We start from the raw sequence: 13,892 nt of genomic DNA, 5'->3' as shown, positions 1-13,892 counted from the left end.
GCAGTTTAATGCCCTCATGGTTAAGGTGGCCGAGGTGTATACCTTTTTTCCCCACCTTTTTAAGGATCTGGAATCTCTCGGAAGGTAATGGGTTTTTAGCAGTGGAGGCCTTAATTCCCTTGGGGCCCTGTGAGATAGTTTCTGGGTCAGCCGCATGGCTTTTGTATAAAAATTGGTGTGAGTCAGGAACCCGGTAGTACCTGTCAGGCTTGACTGGGGCTGGAGGTAAAGAATCTGGGTTAAGGCAGGCCTCCGAGTACACATCATCTAGTATGTCTAAGACAGGAGGTATAGCCAGAGGCCTGTGCTGGGGTAGCAAGAGAAAATCCCTAAGCCTTTTCTTGGAATCTGAGTACTCTTGGCCTTCCCAGTGGAAGTGTTCCCTTAAGGTATGCAAGGTTTCCCCAAATGAGTAATCCTCTGGGGGGGGGGGACAGAGGGAATGGACTCCTCAGCATTAGAATCTTCAAAAGGGGAGTAAGAAAGTTCCTGTTCATCAGAGTGCTCTGAAATAATGGAGGCCTGGTCAGAGGAGGGGGATTCTTCCTCCACTCTGGGCCTTTTGTCCGGGGGGGGGGGGTTGAGAACCCCTGATAAGAGTAACCAAATCGGATACAAACGCCAAAGATAGACCAACAAAAAACTAGATAGGAAACCAGTATGTATGTGTTTTAATATATGCTTTTTAATTGTACTTCTTTTTTTATTAGTTTATGTATTCATGTGATTTTTTTATATATTGTATTTTTAATCGGGTCATGTGACTGTTTGGCTGCTGGTCATATGACTTATTTGGACCTATATATAAAGAGATAGTATACTTTGTATGTATTAGTATTGATGAAGGATTGTATCCGAAAGCTTTGCTGTTCTATATAAAGTGCTTTACGTGTACTGGTTTCCTATCTAGTTTTTTGTAAGAGTAACCAAATCCTCAGCCATTTTAAGCATCTGTTTTTTAGGCATGGGGCCTGGAGAAGGGCCCTGTGGAGCTTGTCTCTTAAAATGCATGGCTGCTATAGACTTAGTGAAAGCCTTGATAGAAAAAGAAGAGGAAGGTCTGAAGACACCTTGAGAGGAGGCAGACCTGTCTACATTTTGAGATTCACCACCAACAGTGGCTTCGGTATCTGTAGTCGGGGTGTGGGCCGAGGAGCCTGCGACCTCGGGCACAGAAGACACCGCCAATGAAGTGTCGTTGGTAGGCAGGGGCTGCGTAGGTGCCTCGCTGAGAACTGGACCACCTGTAGTCGGCTTTGGCGTGGTGTCGGTAGAGGCCGCGGACCTCGTGTGTCGGTCCTTATCTTTGCGTTTTTTAGACAAAACTGGAGTCGGAGTATCCGACGACATAATATAGTTAAATTTTTGGCCAAAATAGTGCTGGGCGAACTCCGCCCGACGCTTAATGGTGTGTTTATTGAATGTAGCACAAAAACGACAGACCGAGACGTTGTGGTCTGGGCCTAAGCAAGGAATGCAGAGGGAATTAAAATCCTTATGCGGTATTTGCTTCCCACAAGAAATACAATTATTAACTTTGTCTGACATCGGTCTGAGGCAAGAAAAGTTTCCCCAACGGGGTACTTAGCTTTCAAGAAGACTTCGGTTGCAAAATTTTCGTAATTTCAGGAGCTGGACGACAGGCACTTGCGAACTGCTTCTGCTTTGGGCACCGCGCAGCAAGAAAAACTGAAGAAAATGGCGTCGGCTGGTTCTTTTATACTCCTGGCGCACTGACGTCAGGGAAGAAGCGACGACAACCGATGCCAGACCTAGACTTTGGAATTCGGCCGACTGAGGACCCGCCTTGACGGCAGGAGAACCCATCTGTTATGACTGCAGCTGTATGCACGATGAACATCTTTGTGATCAGGACCTAGGCAAGGAATACAGTAAGAATGAAAATCCTTATGAGGTATTTGCTTTCCACAAGAAATACAATTATTAACTTTTTCTGACATTGGTCTGGAGGAAGAAAAAAAAAAAGTTTCCCCAACGGGGTACTTAGCTTTATTGAAGACTTCGGATCTGAAACTCAAACACGAAAATCTTAGGAGTCGGCCAACCGGCACTTGCGAACTGCTTCTGCTTCGAGCATCGCGTGGCAAGAAAGACTTAAGAAAATGGCATTGACTGCTTCTTTTATACCCCTGATGACCTGATATCAGGGAACAGCAGCTGATGCAGGTTCCAAGACTTTGGAATTCAGGCCGGCTGATGGCAACCTGCCAGCAGGATTACCCAAATGTAATGACTGCAACAGTGAAACACGAAGAAAGTACAGTTTTGTACCTACCATAAATGTAGATGTCCGATAGATATGCAACTGCAGTCCTGACATATGGGTTGTCCTGCCTCAGGCAGCCCTTCAGTCGGCTGGATTCCAAAGTCTGGGTCCGGCGTCGGCTGATGTCACCTCCCCCCGGGCGTCCGAGCGGCTGGGGGATAAAGGCATCAGCCGGCGCCATCTTCTTCAGTGTTTTTTGCCCCAGATGCCAGGTGCCCTCCAAGGAAGGCTAAATTTTGTGAATGGATAAACAAAAAATTCAGACATGCACAACAGTAATAAACAGATACACCATAACAGATAACCCCAGCTTATAGGAAAGGGAGGAATGGACCCAAGGGAAAAAACAGAGGGGTAGGAGGGAGGGAAAACCTGACTGCAGTTGCATATCTATCGGACATCTACATTTATGGTAGGTACAAAACTGTACTATGTCCTTCAAGAATGCAACTGCAGTTCTGACATATGGGTTGAATACCATAGCCAAGCTGAGGGTGGTAGGACTAAGCAAGGGATGGTGTAGCTAGAAGGCCCTGCAGGACTGCCGAAGCAAAGCCTGCTCGGGATCTGGAGTATAATGGCAGGTTGTAGTGTTTGGTAAATGTATGCACGGAGCTCCATGTAGCAGCCTCTAGAATATCTTTTGTGGCCACTCCTCTAAGAAAGGCTGTGGATGTGGCCATAGCTCTGGTGGAGTGTGGTCTAATATTAGCTGGCACACTCTTTCCATGGAAGGAGTAACAGAATCTGATGCAGTGTCCAATCCATTTTGAGATAGTTTGTTTGGTGACTGCCTTTCCTTGTGTCCCAGCAGCATAGGCTACAAACAGTTGGTCAGACTTCCTGGTAGACTTTGTTCTGTCCAAGTAGTAGCGTAGTTGTCTGTGAATGTCTAAAGTATGCAACAGCTTTTCCCCTTTGTTTTGAGGGTTAGGAAAGAAAGTAGGCAGGTGAATTGCTTGGTTTAGTGACACTCTGGATATCACCTTAGGCATGAAGGAAGGATTGGTTCCAAGGGAAACTCTGTCCTGATGAAAGATGAGAAAAGGAGGAACTGCCATGAGGGCCTGTATCTCCGAGACTCTTCTTGCTGAGGTGACTGCCAACAGGAAAACCGTTTTCCAAGAGAAATTGCATTTCTGAAGATGCTGCTGGTTCAAAAGGAGGAAGAGTTAATTTTTCCAAGAAATAATTGAGGTCCCATGCAGGAATTGGTTGTTTCCTTGGAGGTTTGATATTCTTTATAACCCTTAGGAACTGTCTTAGCAAGGGATGCGAAAACACAGGTGGATCACAGTTGTAATGTGCAGAGATAGCTGAAGCATGGATTTTGATGGAAGAGTATGAGAGGCCACTGTGAAACATTTCTGCCAAGTATTCTAATATCTGAGGTATGTTCATCAGTGATGCATCCTGTGTCCCTTGTTGACATTCCAGATGATGAATCTCTTCCATTTGGCCGAATAGGTTTCTCTGGTGGAAGGTCTGCGTGCCTCCAGCAAAATGTCCTGAACTGTTTTGGAGAGGGAGTCATGGGTTCCAGTCATGGAATTCTCCAAGCTGCCAGCTTTAAGGTTTGTAGGTTCTGATGAACTGTCTTGTAATTGTGTTGAGTCAGGAGCTGAGGCCATTGAGGCAAGGGCCACGGTTTGGAGCGAGTTATGCTCAGTAGCAGTGGATACCAGTGTTGCCTTGGCAGTCTGGAGCTATCAAGATTCCTCTCGGTTGTTCTGCCTTGATCTTCAGTAACACCTTGGTGAGTAAAGGTAGAGGAGGGAATGCATAAATTGTTAGGGCATTCCAGCTGAAGGAAAGAGCATCTGTTCTCCAGGCTAGAGGATGGTGTATCCTTGTGCAAAACCTTTCCAGATGATGATTGAGATGAGATGCAAAGAGGTCTATGTCTGGTCTTCCCCATGCAGATGTTATTTGTGAGAATATGCGTGGGTGTAGCATCCATTCGTGTGGCTCCAAGAAATTTCTGCTCAACCTGTCTGCCAGAACATTGTCCTTGCCCGGAACAAACTGGGATTGCAAGTAGATGTTCAGATTCAGGGACTTTTCCCAAAGAGTCATTGTTAGTCTGCAGAGGGGATAGGAATGAGTGCCCCCTTGTTTGTTTATGTACCACATGACAGTGGTGTTGTCTGTCCTTATTAGCAGATGACCTTGCTGAAGAGATTTTCCAAAGGCTTCTATTGCATGCATCACTGTCAACATCTCTTTTTGATTTATGTGCTGATGCATTTCCATGTGAGTCCATTGTCCTTGAATGCATCTGCCGTCCATGTGCGCCCCCCATCCATGGTCTGAGGCGTCTGTTGTAATAGTTTGACTTGTTGGAGGTTTGTTGAAAGGCATACCTTCGTTTAAGTGACTTGCTTGAGCCCACCACAAAAATTCCCTTTGCAGGCATGGTATGAGTGGTATTATGTCTTAGAGGTTGTGGCTGTGTTGAGACCACAAGCTTTTAGGTACCATTGCAGTTTTCTCATGTGAAGTCTTGCCAGAGGGATTAGAAGAATGCAAGATGCCATGAACCCCAGGGCCTGCAGGGTTTTCCTTGCGGTCAGGTGGGTTAGTTTTGCTAGGCTTTTGAAGTAATCTGTTAAATGCTCTTGTTTCTCCTCTGTGAGGAAGGCCATTTGTAGCTGTGTGTTCAGCTTTGCTCCTAGAAAAATAATCTCTTGGGATGGCAGCAGTCTTGATTTTTGAATGTTGACTGTGTATCCCAAAGCCTGCAGCAATTGAATGACATAATCCAAGTGTTTTATCAAGGTTTGTTTGCTGTCGGCTTGTATGAGGCAGTCGTCCAGGTAAGGGTATATTTGAATCCCCTGGAGTCTGCAATGTGCCACTACTGATGCCAGGCATTTCGTGAATACTCTGGGCGCAGTAGATAAGCCAAACGGCAATGCTGAGAATTGATAGTGCTCTGTTCCTGCAAGAAATCTGAGGTATCTTCTGCAACTGTGTCTGATAGAGACATGCAGGTATGCCTCCTTGAGGTCCAATGTTACCAGCCAAGACTCCTTGCCCAGCATGGGAAGAAGCTGCTGTAATGTGAGCATGTTGAATTTTGGTACGAGTAAAAATGTGTTTAGGATGGATAGGTCCAGAATAGGTCTCCAATCTTTTCCCTTCCTTGGTACCAGGAATAGTCTGGAATAAAAACCTTGACCTTGTTCGTGAGTAGGTACCTCTTGAATAGCTTTCATGCCCATGAGATCTGAAATTTGTCTTTGTGCATCTGGCCTTTGATTGTGTGGCAGGTTTGGGATGCCTTTCATTTTTGGAAGGGTGTGAAAATGGAATCTGTAGCCTCTGTTTATAATGTCCAGGATCCATTTGTCTTTTGTGACAATATGCCAATTTTTTGAAAATAATGCCAGTTTTCCACCTAAGGGTGCTGCCATTTGAGCCTTGCTTGGCATGCAAAGTGGAAAGTCATTGGGCTTGCTTTCTGAATGGCTGTGAACTATCCTCACCACCTCTTTGTGTAGGAGCTTGCCATTGTCTGCCTCTACGATCCTTGAGATTGCCCTCTGCCCCTCAGGCGCCTGTATCTACCTCTTTGGGGTCTGTCCATGGCTGGAAAGGACCAATTTTTGGAAGGCCAATTTCTACTGAAACGTGGAGTTTGTACCTGTAGAAAATCTTTCACTGTTTGCATTGATTTAGCCTTTTCCTCCATTTTCTTTAATACCGCCTCAGCTTTAACACCAAATAATACATCCTTTTGTTGAGGGGCATCTAGTAATTTAGCTTTGACATGATCTGGTAAGGTTTGCTCCTTGAGCCAGGCATGTCTACGTATGACTGATCCTGTAACAGCAGCTCTACATGAGGCCTCTAGAGCATCAAAACCACATTGCAAGGTATGTTTACCCACTTGTTCTGCACTATGCATCAAATCCTGCAACTCCTTCAAGTCTGGTTGTTCAGGTTGTGACATTTTACTTCTCAACTGTGATAACAGAAACTGTTGGTACTTTAGCATATGGAACTGGCAGTTTAATGCCCTCATGGTTAAGGTGGCCGAGGTGTATACCTTTTTTCCCCACCTTTTTAAGGACCTGGAATCTCTCGGAAGGTAATGGGTTTTTAGCAGTGGAGGCCTTAATTCCCTTGGGGCCCTGTGAGATAGTTTCTGGGTCAGCCGCATGGCTTTTGTATAAAAATTGGTGTGAGTCAGGAACCCGGTAGTACCTGTCAGGCTTGACTGGGGCTGGAGGTAAAGAATCCGGGTTAAGGCAGGCCTCCGAGTACACATCATCTAGTATGTCTAAGACAGGAGGTATAGCCAGAGGCCTGTGCTGGAGTAGCAAGAGAAAATCCCTAAGCCTTTTCTTGGAATCTGAGTACTCTTGGCCTTCCCAGTGGAAGTGTTCCCTTAAGGTATGCAAGGTTTCCCCAAATGAGTAATCCTCGGGGGGGGGGACAGAGGGAATGGACTCCTCAGCATTAGAATCTTCAAAAGGGGAGTAAGAAAGTTCCTGTTCATCAGAGTGCTCTGAAATAATGGAGGCCTGGTCAGAGGAGGGGGATTCTTCCTCCACTCTGGGCCTTTGTCCGGGGTTGAGAACCCTGATAAGAGTAACCAAATCGGATACAAACGCCAAAGATAGACCAACAAAAAACTAGATAGGAAACCAGTATGTATGTGTTTTAATATATGCTTTTTAATTGTACTTCTTTTTTATTAGTTTATGTATTCATGTGATTTTTTTATATATTGTATTTTTAATCAGGTCATGTGACTGTTTGGCTGCTGGTCATATGACTTATTTGGACCTATATATAAAGAGATAGTATACTTTGTATGTATTAGTATTGATGAAGGATTGTATCCGAAAGCTTTGCTGTTCTATATAAAGTGCTTTACGTGTACTGGTTTCCTATCTAGTTTTTTGTAAGAGTAACCAAATCCTCTGCCATTTTAAGCATCTGTTTTTTAGGCATGGGGCCTGGAGAAGGGCCCTGTGGAGCTTGTCTCTTAAAATGCATGGCTGCTATAGACTTAGTGAAAGCCTTGATAGAAAAAGAAGAGGAAGGTCTGAAGACACCTTGAGAGGAGGCAGACCTGTCTACATTTTGAGATTCACCACCAACAGTGGCTTCGGTATCTGTAGTCGGGTGTGGGCCGAGGAGCCTGCGACCTCGGGCACAGAAGACACCGCCAATGAAGTGTCGTTGGTAGGCAGGGGCTGCGTAGGTGCCTCGCTGAGAACTGGACCACCTGTAGTCGGCTTTGGCGTGGTGTCGGTAGAGGCCGGACCTCGTGTGTCGGTCCTTATCTTTGCGTTTTTTAGACAAAACTGGAGTCGGAGTATCCGACGACATAATATAGTTAAATTTTTGGCCAAAATAGTGCTGGGCGAACTCCGCCCGACGCTTAATGGTGTGTTTATTGAATGTAGCACAAAAACGACAGACCGAGACGTTGTGGTCTGGGCCTAAGCAAGGAATGCAGAGGGAATTAAAATCCTTATGCGGTATTTGCTTCCCACAAGAAATACAATTATTAACTTTGTCTGACATCGGTCTGAGGCAAGAAAAGTTTCCCCAACGGGGTACTTAGCTTTCAAGAAGACTTCGGTTGCAAAATTTTCGTAATTTCAGGAGCTGGACGACAGGCACTTGCGAACTGCTTCTGCTTTGGGCACCGCGCAGCAAGAAAAACTGAAGAAAATGGCGTCGGCTGGTTCTTTTATACTCCTGGCGCACTGACGTCAGGGAAGAAGCGACGACAACCGATGCCAGACCTAGACTTTGGAATTCGGCCGACTGAGGACCCGCCTTGACGGCAGGAGAACCCATCTGTTATGACTGCAGCTGTATGCACGATGAACATCTTTGTGATCAGGACCTAGGCAAGGAATACAGTAAGAATGAAAATCCTTATGAGGTATTTGCTTTCCACAAGAAATACAATTATTAACTTTTTCTGACATTGGTCTGGAGGAAGAAAAAAAAAAAGTTTCCCCAACGGGGTACTTAGCTTTATTGAAGACTTCAGATCTGAAACTCAAACACGAAAATCTTAGGAGTCGGCCAACCGGCACTTGCGAACTGCTTCTGCTTCGAGCATCGCGTGGCAAGAAAGACTTAAGAAAATGGCATTGACTGCTTCTTTTATACCCCTGATGACCTGATATCAGGGAACAGCAGCTGATGCAGGTTCCAAGACTTTGGAATTCAGGCCGGCTGATGGCAACCTGCCAGCAGGATTACCCAAATGTAATGACTGCAACAGTGAAACACGAAGAAAGTACAGTTTTGTACCTACCATAAATGTAGATGTCCGATAGATATGCAACTGCAGTCCTGACATATGGGTTGTCCTGCCTCAGGCAGCCCTTCGGTCGGCTGGATTCCAAAGTCTGGGTCCGGCGTCGGCTGATGTCACCTCCTCCCCGACGTCAGAGCGGCTGGGGTATAAAGGCATCAGCCGACGCCATCTTCTTCAGTGTTTTTTGCCCCAGATGCCAGGTGCCCTCCAAGGAAGGCTAAATTTTGTGAATGGATAAACAAAAAATTCAGACATGCACAACAGTAATAAACAGATACACCATAACAGATAACCCCAGCTTATAGGAAAGGGAGGAATGGACCCAAGGGAAAAAACAGAGGGGTAGGAGGGAGGGAAAACCTGACTGCAGTTGCATATCTATCGGACATCTACATTTATGGTAGGTACAAAACTGTACTATGTCCTTCAAGAATGCAACTGCAGTTCTGACATATGGGTTGAATACCATAGCCAAGCTGAGGGTGGTAGGACTAAGCAAGGGATGGTGTAGCTAGAAGGCCCTGCAGGACTGCCGAAGCAAAGCCTGCTCGGGATCTGGAGTATAATGGCAGGTTGTAGTGTTTGGTAAATGTATGCACGGAGCTCCATGTAGCAGCCTCTAGAATATCTTTTGTGGCCACTCCTCTAAGAAAGGCTGTGGATGTGGCCATAGCTCTGGTGGAGTGTGGTCTAATATTAGCTGGCACACTCTTTCCATGGAAGGAGTAACAGAATCTGATGCAGTGTCCAATCCATTTTGAGATAGTTTGTTTGGTGACTGCCTTTCCTTGTGTCCCAGCAGCATAGGCTACAAACAGTTGGTCAGACTTCCTGGTAGACTTTGTTCTGTCCAAGTAGTAGCGTAGTTGTCTGTGAATGTCTAAAGTATGCAACAGCTTTTCCCCTTTGTTTTGAGGGTTAGGAAAGAAAGTAGGCAGGTGAATTGCTTGGTTTAGTGACACTCTGGATATCACCTTAGGCATGAAGGAAGGATTGGTTCCAAGGGAAACTCTGTCCTGATGAAAGATGAGAAAAGGAGGAACTGCCATGAGGGCCTGTATCTCCGAGACTCTTCTTGCTGAGGTGACTGCCAACAGGAAAACCGTTTTCCAAGAGAGAAATTGCATTTCTGAAGATGCTGCTGGTTCAAAAGGAGGAAGAGTTAATTTTTCCAAGAAATAATTGAGGTCCCATGCAGGAATTGGTTGTTTCCTTGGAGGTTTGATATTCTTTATAACCCTTAGGAACTGTCTTAGCAAGGGATGCGAAAACACAGGTGGATCACAGTTGTAATGTGCAGAGATAGCTGAAGCGTGGATTTTGATGGAAGAGTATGAGAGGCCACTGTGAAACATTTCTGCCAAGTATTCTAATATCTGAGGTATGTTCATCAGTGATGCATCCTGTGTCCCTTGTTGACATTCCAGATGATGAATCTCTTCCATTTGGCCGAATAGGTTTCTCTGGTGGAAGGTCTGCGTGCCTCCAGCAAAATGTCCTGAACTGTTTTGGAGAGGGAGTCATGGGTTCCAGTCATGGAATTCTCCAAGCTGCCAGCTTTAAGGTTTGTAGGTTCTGATGAACTGTCTTGTAATTGTGTTGAGTCAGGAGCTGAGGCCATTGAGGCAAGGGCCACGGTTTGGAGCGAGTTATGCTCAGTAGCAGTGGATACCAGTGTTGCCTTGGCAGTCTGGGGCTATCAAGATTCCTCGGTTGTTCTGCCTTGATCTTCAGTAACACCTTGGTGAGTAAAGGTAGAGGAGGGAATGCATAAATTGTTAGGGCATTCCAGCTGAAGGAAAGAGCATCTGTTCTCCAGGCTAGAGGATGGTGTATCCTTGTGCAAAACCTTTCCAGATGATGATTGAGATGAGATGCAAAGAGGTCTATGTCTGGTCTTCCCCATGCAGATGTTATTTGTGAGAATATGCGTGGGTGTAGCATCCATTCGTGTGGCTCCAAGAAATTTCTGCTCAACCTGTCTGCCAGAACATTGTCCTTGCCCGGAACAAACTGGGATTGCAAGTAGATGTTCAGATTCAGGGACTTTTCCCAAAGAGTCATTGTTAGTCTGCAGAGGGGATAGGAATGAGTGCCCCCTTGTTTGTTTATGTACCACATGACAGTGGTGTTGTCTGTCCTTATTAGCAGATGACCTTGCTGAAGAGATTTTCCAAAGGCTTCTATTGCATGCATCACTGTCAACATCTCTTTTTGATTTATGTGCTGATGCATTTCCATGTGAGTCCATTGTCCTTGAATGCATCTGCCGTCCATGTGCGCCCCCCATCCATGGTCTGAGGCGTCTGTTGTAATAGTTTGACTTGTTGGAGGTTTGTTGAAAGGCATACCTTCGTTTAAGTGACTTGCTTGAGCCCACCACAAAAATTCCCTTTGCAGGCATGGTATGAGTGGTATTATGTCTTAGAGGTTGTGGCTGTGTTGAGACCACAAGCTTTTTAGGTACCATTGCAGTTTTCTCATGTGAAGTCTTGCCAGAGGGATTAGAAGAATGCAAGATGCCATGAACCCCAGGGCCTGCAGGGTTTTCCTTGCGGTCAGGTGGGTTAGTTTTGCTAGGCTTTTGAAGTAATCTGTTAAATGCTCTTGTTTCTCCTCTGTGAGGAAGGCCATTTGTAGCTGTGTGTTCAGCTTTGCTCCTAGAAAAATAATCTCTTGGGATGGCAGCAGTCTTGATTTTTGAATGTTGACTGTGTATCCCAAAGCCTGCAGCAATTGAATGACATAATCCAAGTGTTTTATCAAGGTTTGTTTGCTGTCGGCTTGTATGAGGCAGTCGTCCAGGTAAGGGTATATTTGAATCCCCTGGAGTCTGCAATGTGCCACTACTGATGCCAGGCATTTCGTGAATACTCTGGGCAGTAGATAAGCCAACGGCAATGCTGAGAATTGATAGTGCTCTGTTCCTGCAAGAAATCTGAGGTATCTTCTGCAACTGTGTCTGATAGAGACATGCAGGTATGCCTCCTTGAGGTCCAGAGTAACCAGCCAAAACCCCTTGCCCAGCATGGGAAGAAGTTGCTGTAACGTCAGCATCTTGAATTTTGGCACCATGAGAAATGTATTTAGAATGGACAAGTCCAAAATAGGCCTCCATTGCTTTTCTTTTCTTGGAACAAGGAACAGTCTTGAATAAAATCCCTGGCCTTGTTCCTGAGGAGGAACCTTCTCTATTGCTTTTATTTGTAACAGCTTTGAGACTTCTCTGAGTGCCTCTGCCCTTTGATTTTGTGGCAGGATTGGCATGCCTTGTCCTGTTGGTAAAGTATGGAAGTGGAATCTGTAGCCTCTGTGTATTATATTCAGAATCCATTTGTCCTTTGTTATAATGTGCCAGTTTGTTGAGAATAGAGATAATTTTCCGCCTAAAGGTGCTTCTCTTTGAGCCTTGGTAGGCGGAGTGGTAGGTAAGTCATTGTGATTGTCCCTGTGGTGCAGGTGAAGTACCTGTGCCACTTCTTTGATTTTGAGGTTGCCACTGGCGTCCCCTGTAGGAGCCTCGGTATTGCCCTCTACCTCGTGCACGCCTGTTCTTTCCCCTTTGAAACTTGTATGAGTCTGGAAAGTACCAATTCTTTGAAATCCAATTTCTGCTGAATCTGGGTGGCTGAACCTGGAGGAAATCTTTTACTGTCTGTACTGATTTTGCCTTCTCCTCAATAGACTTCAACACATCCTGAGCATTAGCACCAAAAAGCTTCTGTTTATCCAGAGGTGCGTCCAGGAGCTTTACTTTAACATGATCCGGCAGAGGCTGCTCTTTCAACCAAGCATGTCTATGGATAACAGCCCCTGTCATGGTTGCCCTACATGAAGCCTCCAATGCATCATAACCACACTGAAGAAAATGATTACTAACCTGCTGAGAATTATGAACCAAATCCTGCAATGCCTTTCTATCTATAGGCTCAGGAGAGGCTAGCTTTTTCTGCAAATCATCCAGTAAAAAATCCTGGTACTTAAACATATGAAAAAGGCAGTTAAGTGACCTCATGGCAAGGGTGGTAGAGGTATAAACTTTTTTACCCCATCTCTCCAGGGACCTTGCTTCCCTGTCAGCTGGTAGTGGATTTTTGGCCGAGGAAGAAGCCACTCCTTTGGGGCCCTGTGAAATAGTTTCTAGATCCACAGATTGGGCCTTAAAGAAATGCTTGTGAGTGTCAGGGACCCTGTAATATCTGTCTGGCTTGACAGGAGCAGGAGGGAGAGAATCAGGGGAAGCACTGGAGTCTGAAAATACATCATCCAGGACATCCAAAACTGGAGGGATAGCCAAAGGTCTGTGCTGGGGTAACTTGAGGAAGGTACGGAGCCTTTTCCTAGAGTCAGAGAATTCCTGACCCTGCCACTTAAAATGTTCCCTCATGGAGTGGAGGACTTCACCGAAAGAAAAATCCTCAGGAGGAGAAGCAGAGGGAATAGATTCCTCAGCATCAGAGTCCTCATAGGCTTGGAAGGATTCTTCATGGGTATCTGAATGCTCTGAATCCCCAGAGGCTTCATCTGAAGAGAGGTTGTCTGCCTGCTCAGTTCTAGGTCTTTTTTCTGCAGGTGGCTGAGAACCTCTGTCTCGATGGGGCTGAGACCCCCCGATAAGAGAGATTAGGTCTGCAGCAAGAGACATGATCTGTCTATCAGAAGAAGGAGCCTGAGAGGTAGGATTAGGATGGGCCTTGGTCTGGCTGGCGGCCTTAGCACGTGCAAAGGCCTTGATGGACATGGATACAGGAGGCCTAGCTGCCCCATGTGCAGGGGTAACCTTGTCCACAGGAATGGTGTCGGGTAGTTCAAGAACTTCGGTTTCTGGAGGAAATTCAATAACCGGCACCGGTGTAGCCTCAGAGACCGAGGAGCGTGTTAATGTGGTGTCGTCGGCCTGGAGCAGTTGAATAATCGCTTCCGAAGGGACCGAAGCACTCGCGGAGGGCTTGGGTGTAGAATCGGTGGAAGACGCGGGCCGAGGATGTCGGTCCCGGTCCTTACGTTTCTTGGTAGTTTGTGCTGTCAGTTGTTCCGACAGCATGTTGTAAGCGAAGGATTTGCCAAAAAAGTTTTCAGCAAATTCTGCCCGGCGCCTGAGAGTGCGCTTATTAAAACAAGCACAGGCTGAGAAGTCGTGGTCTGGGCCCAGGCAAGGGAGGCAGTAGGAATGGAAGTCCTTATGAGGTATTTGTTTACCACAAGACGAACAATTATTAACTTTCTCAATTTGTTCTGACATCGGTTGAGGCAAGAAAAAATGTTCCCCAACGGGGTACTTAGCTTTTTAGATGACTTCGGTAACTGAAAACA

The sequence above is a fragment of the Protopterus annectens genome, chromosome 12.part0 (assembly GCF_019279795.1).
Source record: "Protopterus annectens isolate FY-2018-M chromosome 12.part0, PAN1.0, whole genome shotgun sequence".
Taxonomy (NCBI): domain Eukaryota; kingdom Metazoa; phylum Chordata; order Ceratodontiformes; family Protopteridae; genus Protopterus; species Protopterus annectens.
This window is presented reverse-complemented; position numbering follows the sequence as displayed.